Source organism: Panthera uncia (genome assembly GCF_023721935.1).
Source record: "Panthera uncia isolate 11264 chromosome B3 unlocalized genomic scaffold, Puncia_PCG_1.0 HiC_scaffold_1, whole genome shotgun sequence".
NCBI lineage: Eukaryota > Metazoa > Chordata > Mammalia > Carnivora > Felidae > Panthera > Panthera uncia.
In genome coordinates, this window is record NW_026057582.1 from 52984784 (window position 1) to 52994838 (window position 10055).

The 10055-nt window shown below is 39.0% G+C and overlaps 1 long non-coding RNA gene across 1 annotated transcript in view; it reads right to left on the reverse strand.

Moving 5' to 3' along the window:
- Positions 1 to 272: 272 nt before the first annotated feature.
- The window catches only part of LOC125909553 (uncharacterized), a 54353-nt gene continuing 44570 nt past the window's right edge, over positions 273 to 10055 (reverse strand). Inside the window, exons 3-4 of the long non-coding RNA XR_007453718.1 lie at positions 1695 to 1824; positions 273 to 743 (exon numbers count right to left, since the gene is read on the reverse strand). This is a non-coding gene — a long non-coding RNA (uncharacterized LOC125909553). The remainder of the gene's footprint in view (positions 744 to 1694; positions 1825 to 10055) is intronic.

Genomic DNA, 10055 nt, shown 5'->3' on the forward strand with positions numbered 1-10055 from the left:
GTCCAGATGTAAGCTATTTGACCTTGGACTAGTTGCTCAAGGTTGCTAAACTTCAGTTTCCCCCACTTTGAAATTGGGATAATACTGGTAGCTCTCATATAGGGTTGTGAAGATTAAATGTAATATTTCAGAGATTAGCATGTAGTAATCAATACAATGCAAGTTGTATTTTCTCAGTGTAAGTTTTCTAAAAAAGAGTGGGCGTGTGTAAGAGTATAAAATGATGGGCATTTCCAGTATAGCTATCTTGAGCTGTAAGAGAATCTTATGTGTGTGTTCAATAAATATTAGCTATCTTCATCATTATTATTACTAGTTATGAGGGTAATATTGCTTATATTGCAGAACTGGCCCATCTTTCTTAACACTGTTTCAGAGGCATTCCATAGATGACTTGTTATATGATCATCTTACATCTGAAGTTCATTGAGAAGCTATCTAATGGCAGCTCTTGATTAAACCACATTTAACACATTATGACCTAATAAAATATTCTGAATAGTTAGACTGCCTCATTACATGTCACAGAAATTAAAAGTGCAGCCTCTAATGTAAGTGTGCTGTCTTTAATGTGCTGGCAGAGAGCTTTTTTTTTTTTTTTTTTTTTTTTGACAGGGTCAGCAGAACACGAACATGCCTGATCTACAGAATCTGCAGGTCAGTTCAGACATTCTGAGTCTTGTTTAGATTATAGAGGTGTATATTACTTTTGCTTTCAGTTTCATAATGGTGGAGTACAGAGTCTGCAAGAAAATAGGATACAGTTTAGGAAAAATTTGGTTGTAAGGATCAGAAACTCAACGTTGCTTAAGAGTAGGTATATTTATCTTAGGTGTTCGGAGAAATCGCATATAATGCACCTATTGGAAATAGACATCTCTTATACTGGAAATCCACTGTAAGGGCGGGCCTACGCCGGCCAACTCCATCTTGTTCTGTGTCCTTCACCTTGACCACGCCTCCTCCCCTTGAGTAACCTCCCGCTCACCTGCCTAACAGGACTCTGACCCTTCCCCAGCCAATCGGCTGAGGCCACAGCCATTACCTCACCAACTGCCCCTAGGCCCCAATAAAACCTTTGTCCTTTTGAAACTCACTCTCTCTCCCTCGTATCTCACAGCTGAGTTGGTGCAGGTAGGGGATTGAGCTCCAGCTAGCTCAAATAAAGGCTCTTTTGCTTTTACATCGGACTCAGCTCCCTGGCGGTATTTGGGGATCATGAATTCAGGGCATAACACCACCAGATGATTTTTCCTTTTCTCTTGCCACATCGTAGTCTCTCATCTTGGGAGTATGTGGTAGGCAACCTCTAAAATGGTCTGCAATGACCCTCCCTTCCTGGTATTTGTCATCTGTACATATCTGGCCCTTCTGTAATCTTCCTTTCTTGAGTGTTGCCTGGACTTACTGACCCACTTCTAAAGGTGGAAGTAAATGGGATGTCATTTTTGAGGTTAGATTTAAGAAGGTGGTGACTTCAATGTTGGGTATGTGCACTCTTCCTGTTTCTCAGAACACTTGTGTTGGCGAGAACAAAGAGCCACGTTTTGAGTAGCCATATGGAAAGGCCCAGTTGAACTGGTGAAGACGTGAGGTCCTCAGTGCAACCACCTATGAGAAACTGAAGACCTCAGTCTGAAAGCCTAGGAGTACCGAAAGCCTGCTAATAAACACATGAGCTTGTAAGTGGATACCTCATCCCCAGTTGAGTTGTTGAACCTTGAGATGTTTGCAGCCTCAGCTGACTGCTTGACTGTAACATCATGAGATATTCTGAGCTGAAATTTCCCAGCCAAACTGCTTCTGATTCCTGACTTCCAGGAACTGTAAGCGAATAAACATAAACATTTGTTGTTTTAAGCTGCTAATTTTTGGTATAATTTGTTACCTAGCGGCAGATAATAAATACAGATTTGGTGCCTAGAAGTGGGGTGCTGCCATGGTGAAAACCTAAAATGTAGGAGTGGCTGTGGAACTGGAATTTGAGCAAATCTAGTGAAATTCTAGAGTGCCTCAAAGAAGCTGTTAATAGAAAAGTTTTGTCCTCTTATAAGGCTGAAGGTGAATGCTGGCAGTAAACGGAAGGAAAGGGGAATTCTTGTTAGGGGCCAAAAACTTAGCAACATTGTTGCTTGTAGTATGTGAAAAGTAGAAAATGTGCTTTAAGAACTGTGTGACCTAGCTCAGGAGATTTTTAAGCAACATGTGGAAAATGCTGTCTGCTTTATTCTTGTAGCTTATATAGTAAAATGGGAGAGAATTAAATTGAGAGAAGGATGTTAAGTTAAAAGGAGCCAAGACCTGATAGTTTTAAAAATTTTGTTTTTCCAGATGGCTACTGGTGCCAAAATTAAGAGATGGGTTTTGATCAATATTCAAATCCAGGGTACTGCCTGGAGGACAGAGATATAAAGATGAAGCAAAGGATCTGATTGGCAAAACTGTTAAGATCTCAGAAAGATCAAAGGTCATGCCCTGGGGTACTAGTCAGTAACACAAATCGCCCTTTAAAGAGATTAATGGTGCTTCTCACAGATCCTCTCAATGCAACTATAGTGCTTCTAGGCAGTTTAAGAGCATTGTGTCTCTGTTGTTTCAGCCAAGGCTCAAGGGAGAGAAAAGCGTATTTCAAGATTTGTGAGTATGTCTAATGGAGTGAACCCCAAGATGATTCAGAGTGGACCCATAAAGTTTCAAAAGAGCTACATATGCAGGTATATTTCCAGCTTGGACTTGGGGGGACAGAGATAATTTTAAACAGAGGAGAGGCTTTTGAATCCCAGAATTATACTGGAAGGAAAGAGACTGTGATAGTTGTTTAGCTGTAAACACATGCTATTTTTCACAACAAAAGGAAGACTCAGAGGGCAGAATAAAGAACTGAGAAGGTAGAGGTGAGAGCCAGGGAAAATTATTTCCAGGCCTTGAAATCTAATCAAGGAATATCCAACATTTGCTCAGCTGGATTTCAGAACTGTCGTGGACCATTGACTCCTTTGTGTATCCCATAAGTTCCCTTTTGGACAGGAATGTGTATAGCAGTTTTCCAATACTCAGCTTCCATTGTATATTGTGTGTGTGTGTGTGTGTGTGTGTGTGTGTAGAGGGGACAGATAACTTTAATTTCAAAGGTTTGTTATCATGAGGTATTGAATTTGAAGAGCTGTACTTAGGGAACTTCGCCTGAGAAGTCCCATCAATTCCTGGACCTAATTTTGATGACAGGATTCTGGAATTTCGAACTGATACTATAGCAGTATAAAACTCTCAGTAGTTTGGGAGGAAGGAGATGAAGACTTTTGCATGTGACAGAGATGTGAATTATTGGGAGCCATAGGTGTAGACAGTGGAAGGCTGCTTCTAATATGGCTCTCAGTGATTCTCCCTCATAGTGTTCATGCTCTTGTGTAACCTCTTCTCATCTAGTCTGGGCTGGACCTAGTAACTCACTTCCAAGAATTGTAACATAGCCAAAGAGATAGACTGTCACTGCTAAGATTAGGTTTCAGGATGACTGTGGCTTCCATCTTAGATGTGTTCTCTCTTTCACACACTTGTGCACATCACTGGTGCCAGGGGAAGTGAGCTGCCATGTAGTGAGCAGACCTATGGCAAGGTCCATGTGGTGTTGCAAGGAACCAAGCCCCTTAAGGGTCTCATCCCAGGAGGAGCTGAAGCCTGCCAACAACCATGTTAAGAAGCATAGAAGCAGATCCTTTAGGCCAGTCTGGTTTTGAGATCCCTGCAGACCTAGCCGACAACTTGACTACAATGTTATGAAAGACCCTGGATTAGAACCACCTAGATAAATGACTCCCAGAATGCTGGCCTTCAGAAACTGATATGATAAATGTTTGTTGTTTTAAGGCCTGAGTTTTGGGGTAATTTGTTATGTGGCAACAGATAACCAAGACAGTCTGCTTTCCCTTTTTGCAAACTGGATTTTTTTTGTTGACTCACTACTTTCTCACAAGGTTGCTTTGCTTGCTAACCATAATTGACTGACTCATTCTCTGGGTCCCAATTTTAAATTTTGGGGGAGACAATCTCATTGGTCCAACTTGGGTCAGAATTCCCATCCTGGTTCGAATTCTTTTACCCAGAAACGTGGAGCATGAAGTGTATAGAGCTGCCTTTTCCAGGCTGTTGGTAAATTATGCTCTTATAAAGACAGTAGGGAGGAAATGATGGGCCTTTCTAGAATTGCTGCTTTGAGAAAAGGTGCCCTAGAACTGTTTCTGTATCTGGCAAAGTGAGGTGGATTATTCACAACAGCAAATCCAGGGGCTATAACATTCAGAAGATTCAGTAAAAGTGTTATAGGATGCTATGGTATTAACAGTGATACTTTTAAATAGTTACACATACTAATGGAAGTTAATGCTTGTTGCAACTCAGCAACACTTAGCAAAACTATTTTCACAGTATTTTCACTGAGTAGTTGAGATGATCATATTATTTTCAAAGTATAACAACACAGGTGATAACTAGAGCTGTCTGGTGAATACATTGACTCCTTCAGGGAGATGTTTTCATTCATCAGGAATGACTTAGAAGTCTGTTAGGAAGGCTCACATCACTGTGATGAAGGAGAACTTCTGTGTATATCTAGGGGCACTAGGGGTTATTGTTAGCATTTTGTGTTTCATTGGTGCTTTCTAGTTGCAAACTGCAGTGATCTTTTTTCTTTAGAGTAGGTTGAACTCAAAATTGTATTCTAGTAATAAAGAGCTGTCTTGTTGAAAGCCTTTTAAAAATCTTTTCCAGATGATTAGTGTTACCCTACATAGCACAATGACTGGAATGTTCTAGAAGGGAGTGTATTGCACTCTAAAAAAAAAAAAAAAAAAAACAAAACAACAAAAACCCACATATGTGTTTTAAAAACTTAAGGTGAAAGAAGACTTGAGTAAAATATTTAGAACATAAAAGACTAAATGTATCCTAGTGTCAAAATAGTTTTGAATGTGACTGTGTAAGATAATATTCACCTGTAACTAACTGACTAGTTGTTTGTATAATCTTGGCACTGAAGCTTATACAGTGAGATCAGGAACAGGTGAATTTGTGTACCTGCCTCATGAACTCTGGGACACTGGGTCAGGCACTAGCAGTCCTAATTCCTTGAGGACTCCTGGGAACCCTATGAGGTGGCCACAGCCACTACCCCCCATCAGGGACCTTGGACCTGAGAATTTGGCTCCCAGACACTAGATTTATGGCAGTTTAATTATGAAGGAGAAAAAAGAGGCTTCTCTAAATGCTGATGGGAGGGTCCTGGGGGACGAGTAAGTCATTACAGTATAGGAGAAAGTTGAAGGAATGAGTCCCAACAAAGCAGATGCTATTAGCAGATCCGGGAAAGGGTTGGCCAGGACAGCAGCAACTTGAGCTTCATATGATCATGTAAAGGGGATGGAGATAGGGGATTAAGCAACCACACACATCCTTCTTACTAATTATGGTCATGTGATCCACTTCTTTTCCAAAAAGCTTTTGTATTAATTTTATCTGGGGGCTCAGCAGAAGGATGAGTTGAGTTATTTAAAAAAAAAAAAAAAGAAAGAAAAACACCTGGAACTACATATTCTAATCACAGTCATCCAGTCTTTTGAATTTGTCCCTTTAGGGCCTGAGAATAGGTCTGAAGAAAGAATAGTTTGGCTTGCCCTATGGAGAGCTGTTCTTTCTCTAATCAGAAATCATGTATTCTCATTCAAACCACTAAGATACCCTGTTTCCAGATGTGCCTACAGGTGAAATTAGGCTGCCATGTTGACCTCTAAATCTGTGATATTGACATGAAGCAATAATAAGGGTAGCTAAAACATGGTCTGTGAAGGTCAGGATGCTTTGGATGTGCTAAGTCAGCCACTTTTATGTGGCCGGGGCAGTTTGGTGCTCATCATCCAATCAGTTGGCTTCTTTTAAGTCTCCTCTCATTGGAGCCCACATGGGCTCCATCAATTTGCATCCAGTAGCAGCAAAATTCTCATTCTTTCTCTTGCCATTATTACCAAAGAATTCCACTTTGGGGGCGGGGGGTGGGGTGTGGAGAAGTGGAGAGAAGAAAGTGCACAGTCCATATTTCTGTTTTATAGATACCAACACACTGAAATGTACTTATAAGTTAAGGTTCTGTACTTCTCATTGCATTATACAATAAAATGCTAGATGTGTGCTAAGGCAAGCCATCTTTGTTGAGATCAGAAAGGAAAAAAAAACACTCTTGCATAGTTCAGTTATAGTAGTGGTTCTTATGTTAAAATCACCAAGGGAACCTTAAAAAGTCCTAAATATCCATAGCGATTAATCCAGAATCCAAGCACCAGTATTTATTAAAGCTTTCCAGGTGATTTCAATGTGAAGTCAAGGTTAAGATTACTGAATTACAGTCTTAGTGCTCCGTGAAGCTGCAAATATGGAATTCAGAAATATGTGCAAGAAGCCACTTCTACTAAGTTATATTTCTAACCCTGAGGTAAAATCAACGTGTTCTTGTAGCTAATAGTTTAGTTTGAGCCTGCCTGCCTGTCTGTCTGTCTGTCTGTCTGTCTATCTACCTACCTACCTACCTACCTACCTATGAATCTGCCTATCTGCCCATCTGTTCACTCACCCATCCATCTATCCATCCTGGAACAGAGATTGTGTGTATTTTGTGGAGAATCTTAAGTAAAAGAGTGATCCAAGTATAAGTAATTAAACAGGCAATTATCATTAAATATTCTTATTTTTTAAATATTTATTTTTATTTTAGAGAGAGAGAGAGTGCAAGTGGGATAGAGGGTCAGAGGGAGAGAGAAAGAGAATCTTTAGCAGGCTACATGCTCAGTGTGGAGCTTGACCTGGTCCTTGATCCCATGACCCTGAGATCACGACCTGAGCCAAAATCAAGAGTTGGAAGCACAACCTCCTGAGCCACCCAAGCACCCTGAGTCATTAAAGATTTTTAGATAGCAAAGAAACATGATTGAACTTGGTTTAAAAATCATCTGGTGTTGGGGTACCTGGGTGGCTTAGTAGGTTAAACAGGTAACCAAGTCTTGATTTTGGCTCAGGTCATGATCTCATGGTTGGTGAGTTTGAGCCGGCATCAAGCCCCACATGGGGCTGCGCATTGACGGCATGGAGCCAGCAGCCAGCGTGGAGCCTGCTTGGAGTTCTCGTTCTGACTCTGTCTCTGCCCCTCCCCCACTTATGCACTCATGCAGGCTCTCTCTTTCTCAAAATAAATAAATAAAAACTTAGAAAAAAATCATCTGGTAATAGATTTCATGATTAGAGAGTGAACCAGATCAGGCCAGAAAAGGGGTTATTTTGTATTAATATGGTGAGAAGAAAGGGAGTCTTTAAGATTTTGGTGATGCAAACGGATAGGAAAGTGATATGAGAGAAAGAACACTTTAAAAATAATGGTATTTGCCCTACTGAAAAATTAGAATGATCCATACAAAAACAAAAACAAAAAAAGAAAAGAAAAAAGAAAAAAGAATGATCCATGCAAAATCTGTGAGAATAAATATTGGGGAATCACTTGTGGCTTTCTTGTGTTGATCCCAAAGGTCCTTTTCAGGGCTTTATTTTCCCCATTGTCTTTTTCCCGCTGCTGCACACCCAGGACTTGTGCCTGTTTTCCTTTCTGCTTTCAAGCTGCTACCACTCAATTTTCCTCTTGGATTTTGCAAGATTGATCTTGCAGTGGGACACAGTACTTTGTCCCTTACTGCACTGGAAGGGAAGCACCCAGGCCCTTGATACTTTTAACATTTTACTGCATATCATCTTTTCCATCAAAAAGGACCTGGGTCATCATTCTTTTCACTGTTTCCACTCTGGCTAACATCAGCTTCTGTATTAGTTATTCATTGCCGCAGTAACCCTGCACCCAAAACTCTGTGACCAACACAATACATATTTAACTTCCAAGCTTTCAGATGAACTGGATGGTTTTTTGGTCTTGGCTGGGATAATTTATATATTGATCAGGATTGAAATCTCTTACATACTCAGGTATTAGATGGCTTGTTGTCCAGTCTAGAAAGGCCTTAGCTGGAACAATTGAGGCTCTGTTCTATGTTTTATATCCCAGCAGGCTAAAATCCCAATGGCTAAAGCAAGTGACATGGTCACGTCCAAAAACTAGAAGTGGGATGGAGCCCCTGGCCCAGAGTGAGAGAATGGTGCAGGGCAGAGGCAGGCATGCAAGAAAGGGTGAAGAATTAACGCAGACAATTGTTCACAGTCTTTTCTCTTGTTCCGTCCACTGCTTAAGTGAAGGGTCAGCCTTCACCCCCTGTTCACACTCAGAGTCCTCATGAAAGCAGCCCAAGGGGGCATTCTGTTAAATCCTTTGTCTTTATTATTCCTAGATTGATGCTCTAGCCCAAATGTCTAATTTCCTAATAACAACAACAACAATAAATCTAATAATAATGATCAAATTTTTTTCTATGTAACAGACACCACTCAAATTTCTTTACTGGCATTATGGCATTATTTAGTCCTTATAACTAGTCTTTTAGAAAACACTATCCCTATGCAACAAGTGAGGAACTAAAGTTGCACAAAGTCAACATTTAAAAAACTTGCACAAAGTCAACATCTCAATATTTCTTTTATCACCAAAGAAGTAAGATATTTTATTGCTCAAAATATGTACAAGCAAAGATAAGAAATAACAGACAACCGCTCAGCATTTTGATGAATGAATTTTTTTATTATGTATATTTTGAGAGCAGATACCAAGGAATAAACATTTTAATAACTATGATGTGGGAAATTAGGTTTACTGGGAATACTGACTTCATATGAACAATACAAGCCTGCATTAATAAGCTACATTTAAATGGAGCTGAAATTCTTACTTCTGCCCCAAACTACAACCCACCTTTCTCTCCCACCCACACATCATTTACCTACTGACTTTACTTTCACTTTATTTTTTTATGTTGATAAAAGATTTTCTAAATTTATGATGATAAGCAGAACTTAACAAGATATATAAACAGCATAGCAGAAAGAATCACAATTAGAATATTATAAAACCCTTTTTCCTCCTTAATTTGCAGGAAGCATACAGGGTGGATAAAGGTAAATTTTATTCACTAGTAGAAGCATATAATATGTAAGCACTAGAAAATGATCAGTACTATTCCAACACATTTTAACTTAGAGCATCTATCAAAATAAGAAGAAAGATTATAATTCATGTAAAAAGGTCTTATAACTCTGCAATTCCTCAGATTTTCTTCTAGGATGAAATCATCTTGGGTTTTAATGAAATTTAGTTGAAATGCACAGTGAATACCATTAGAAGTTCTCTGAGAATTACCCCGATAATGATGACATCATTTAGAGAGTCATAAGTGTGCCACTGAAGTAAATGTTCCAGATTGTTAAATTTTGTCACTTTTAAAAGCTAAATTAATTATATTTATTTTAACCATTTTTTGAAGGAAACCTAATACCAATGTGCTATTTTGCTGCTTTTAGAACTGAGCATACTAAATATTTTATTCATTTTGTGAGGAGTAGGTCTCAGGTTACCGTTATGAATAATTTTTGTTTTATATGTTACTACAGTATTTCCCTCAGGGGCTAGTGAGTTATGTATGTCTGTTTGATTAATTACCTCAAATTTTTTAATAAGTTCTGGTGATTCTCTTGCCACTATTGTCTCTTCCTTACTCTAGGCTGTTTCAATTTGACAATTCCCTTTCCTTGATACTTTTAATCTATTTTTTTTCTGTAACCCTATTTTAGCATAAATCAGATAAGCGTTCCAAACCAGTAGATTAAGTTATATATTACATTATAATTCAGTAGCCTTTTGCCCGAGAGCCTGAGTCCCATATATCTTCTAAAAATATAATAAATGAGATTTATCTGTTCATTCAAAATAGGTTTTGAATGTCACTACCATATTTCATTGACTCTAAGATGTCAATTACAATACAGACTCCTGTTATACGGACTACTAAGAAAGAAATAAAGTTGCATGTTATAAGATGCACCCCCAATTTAGAGATGTTAAAATGTATACAAATATAAGT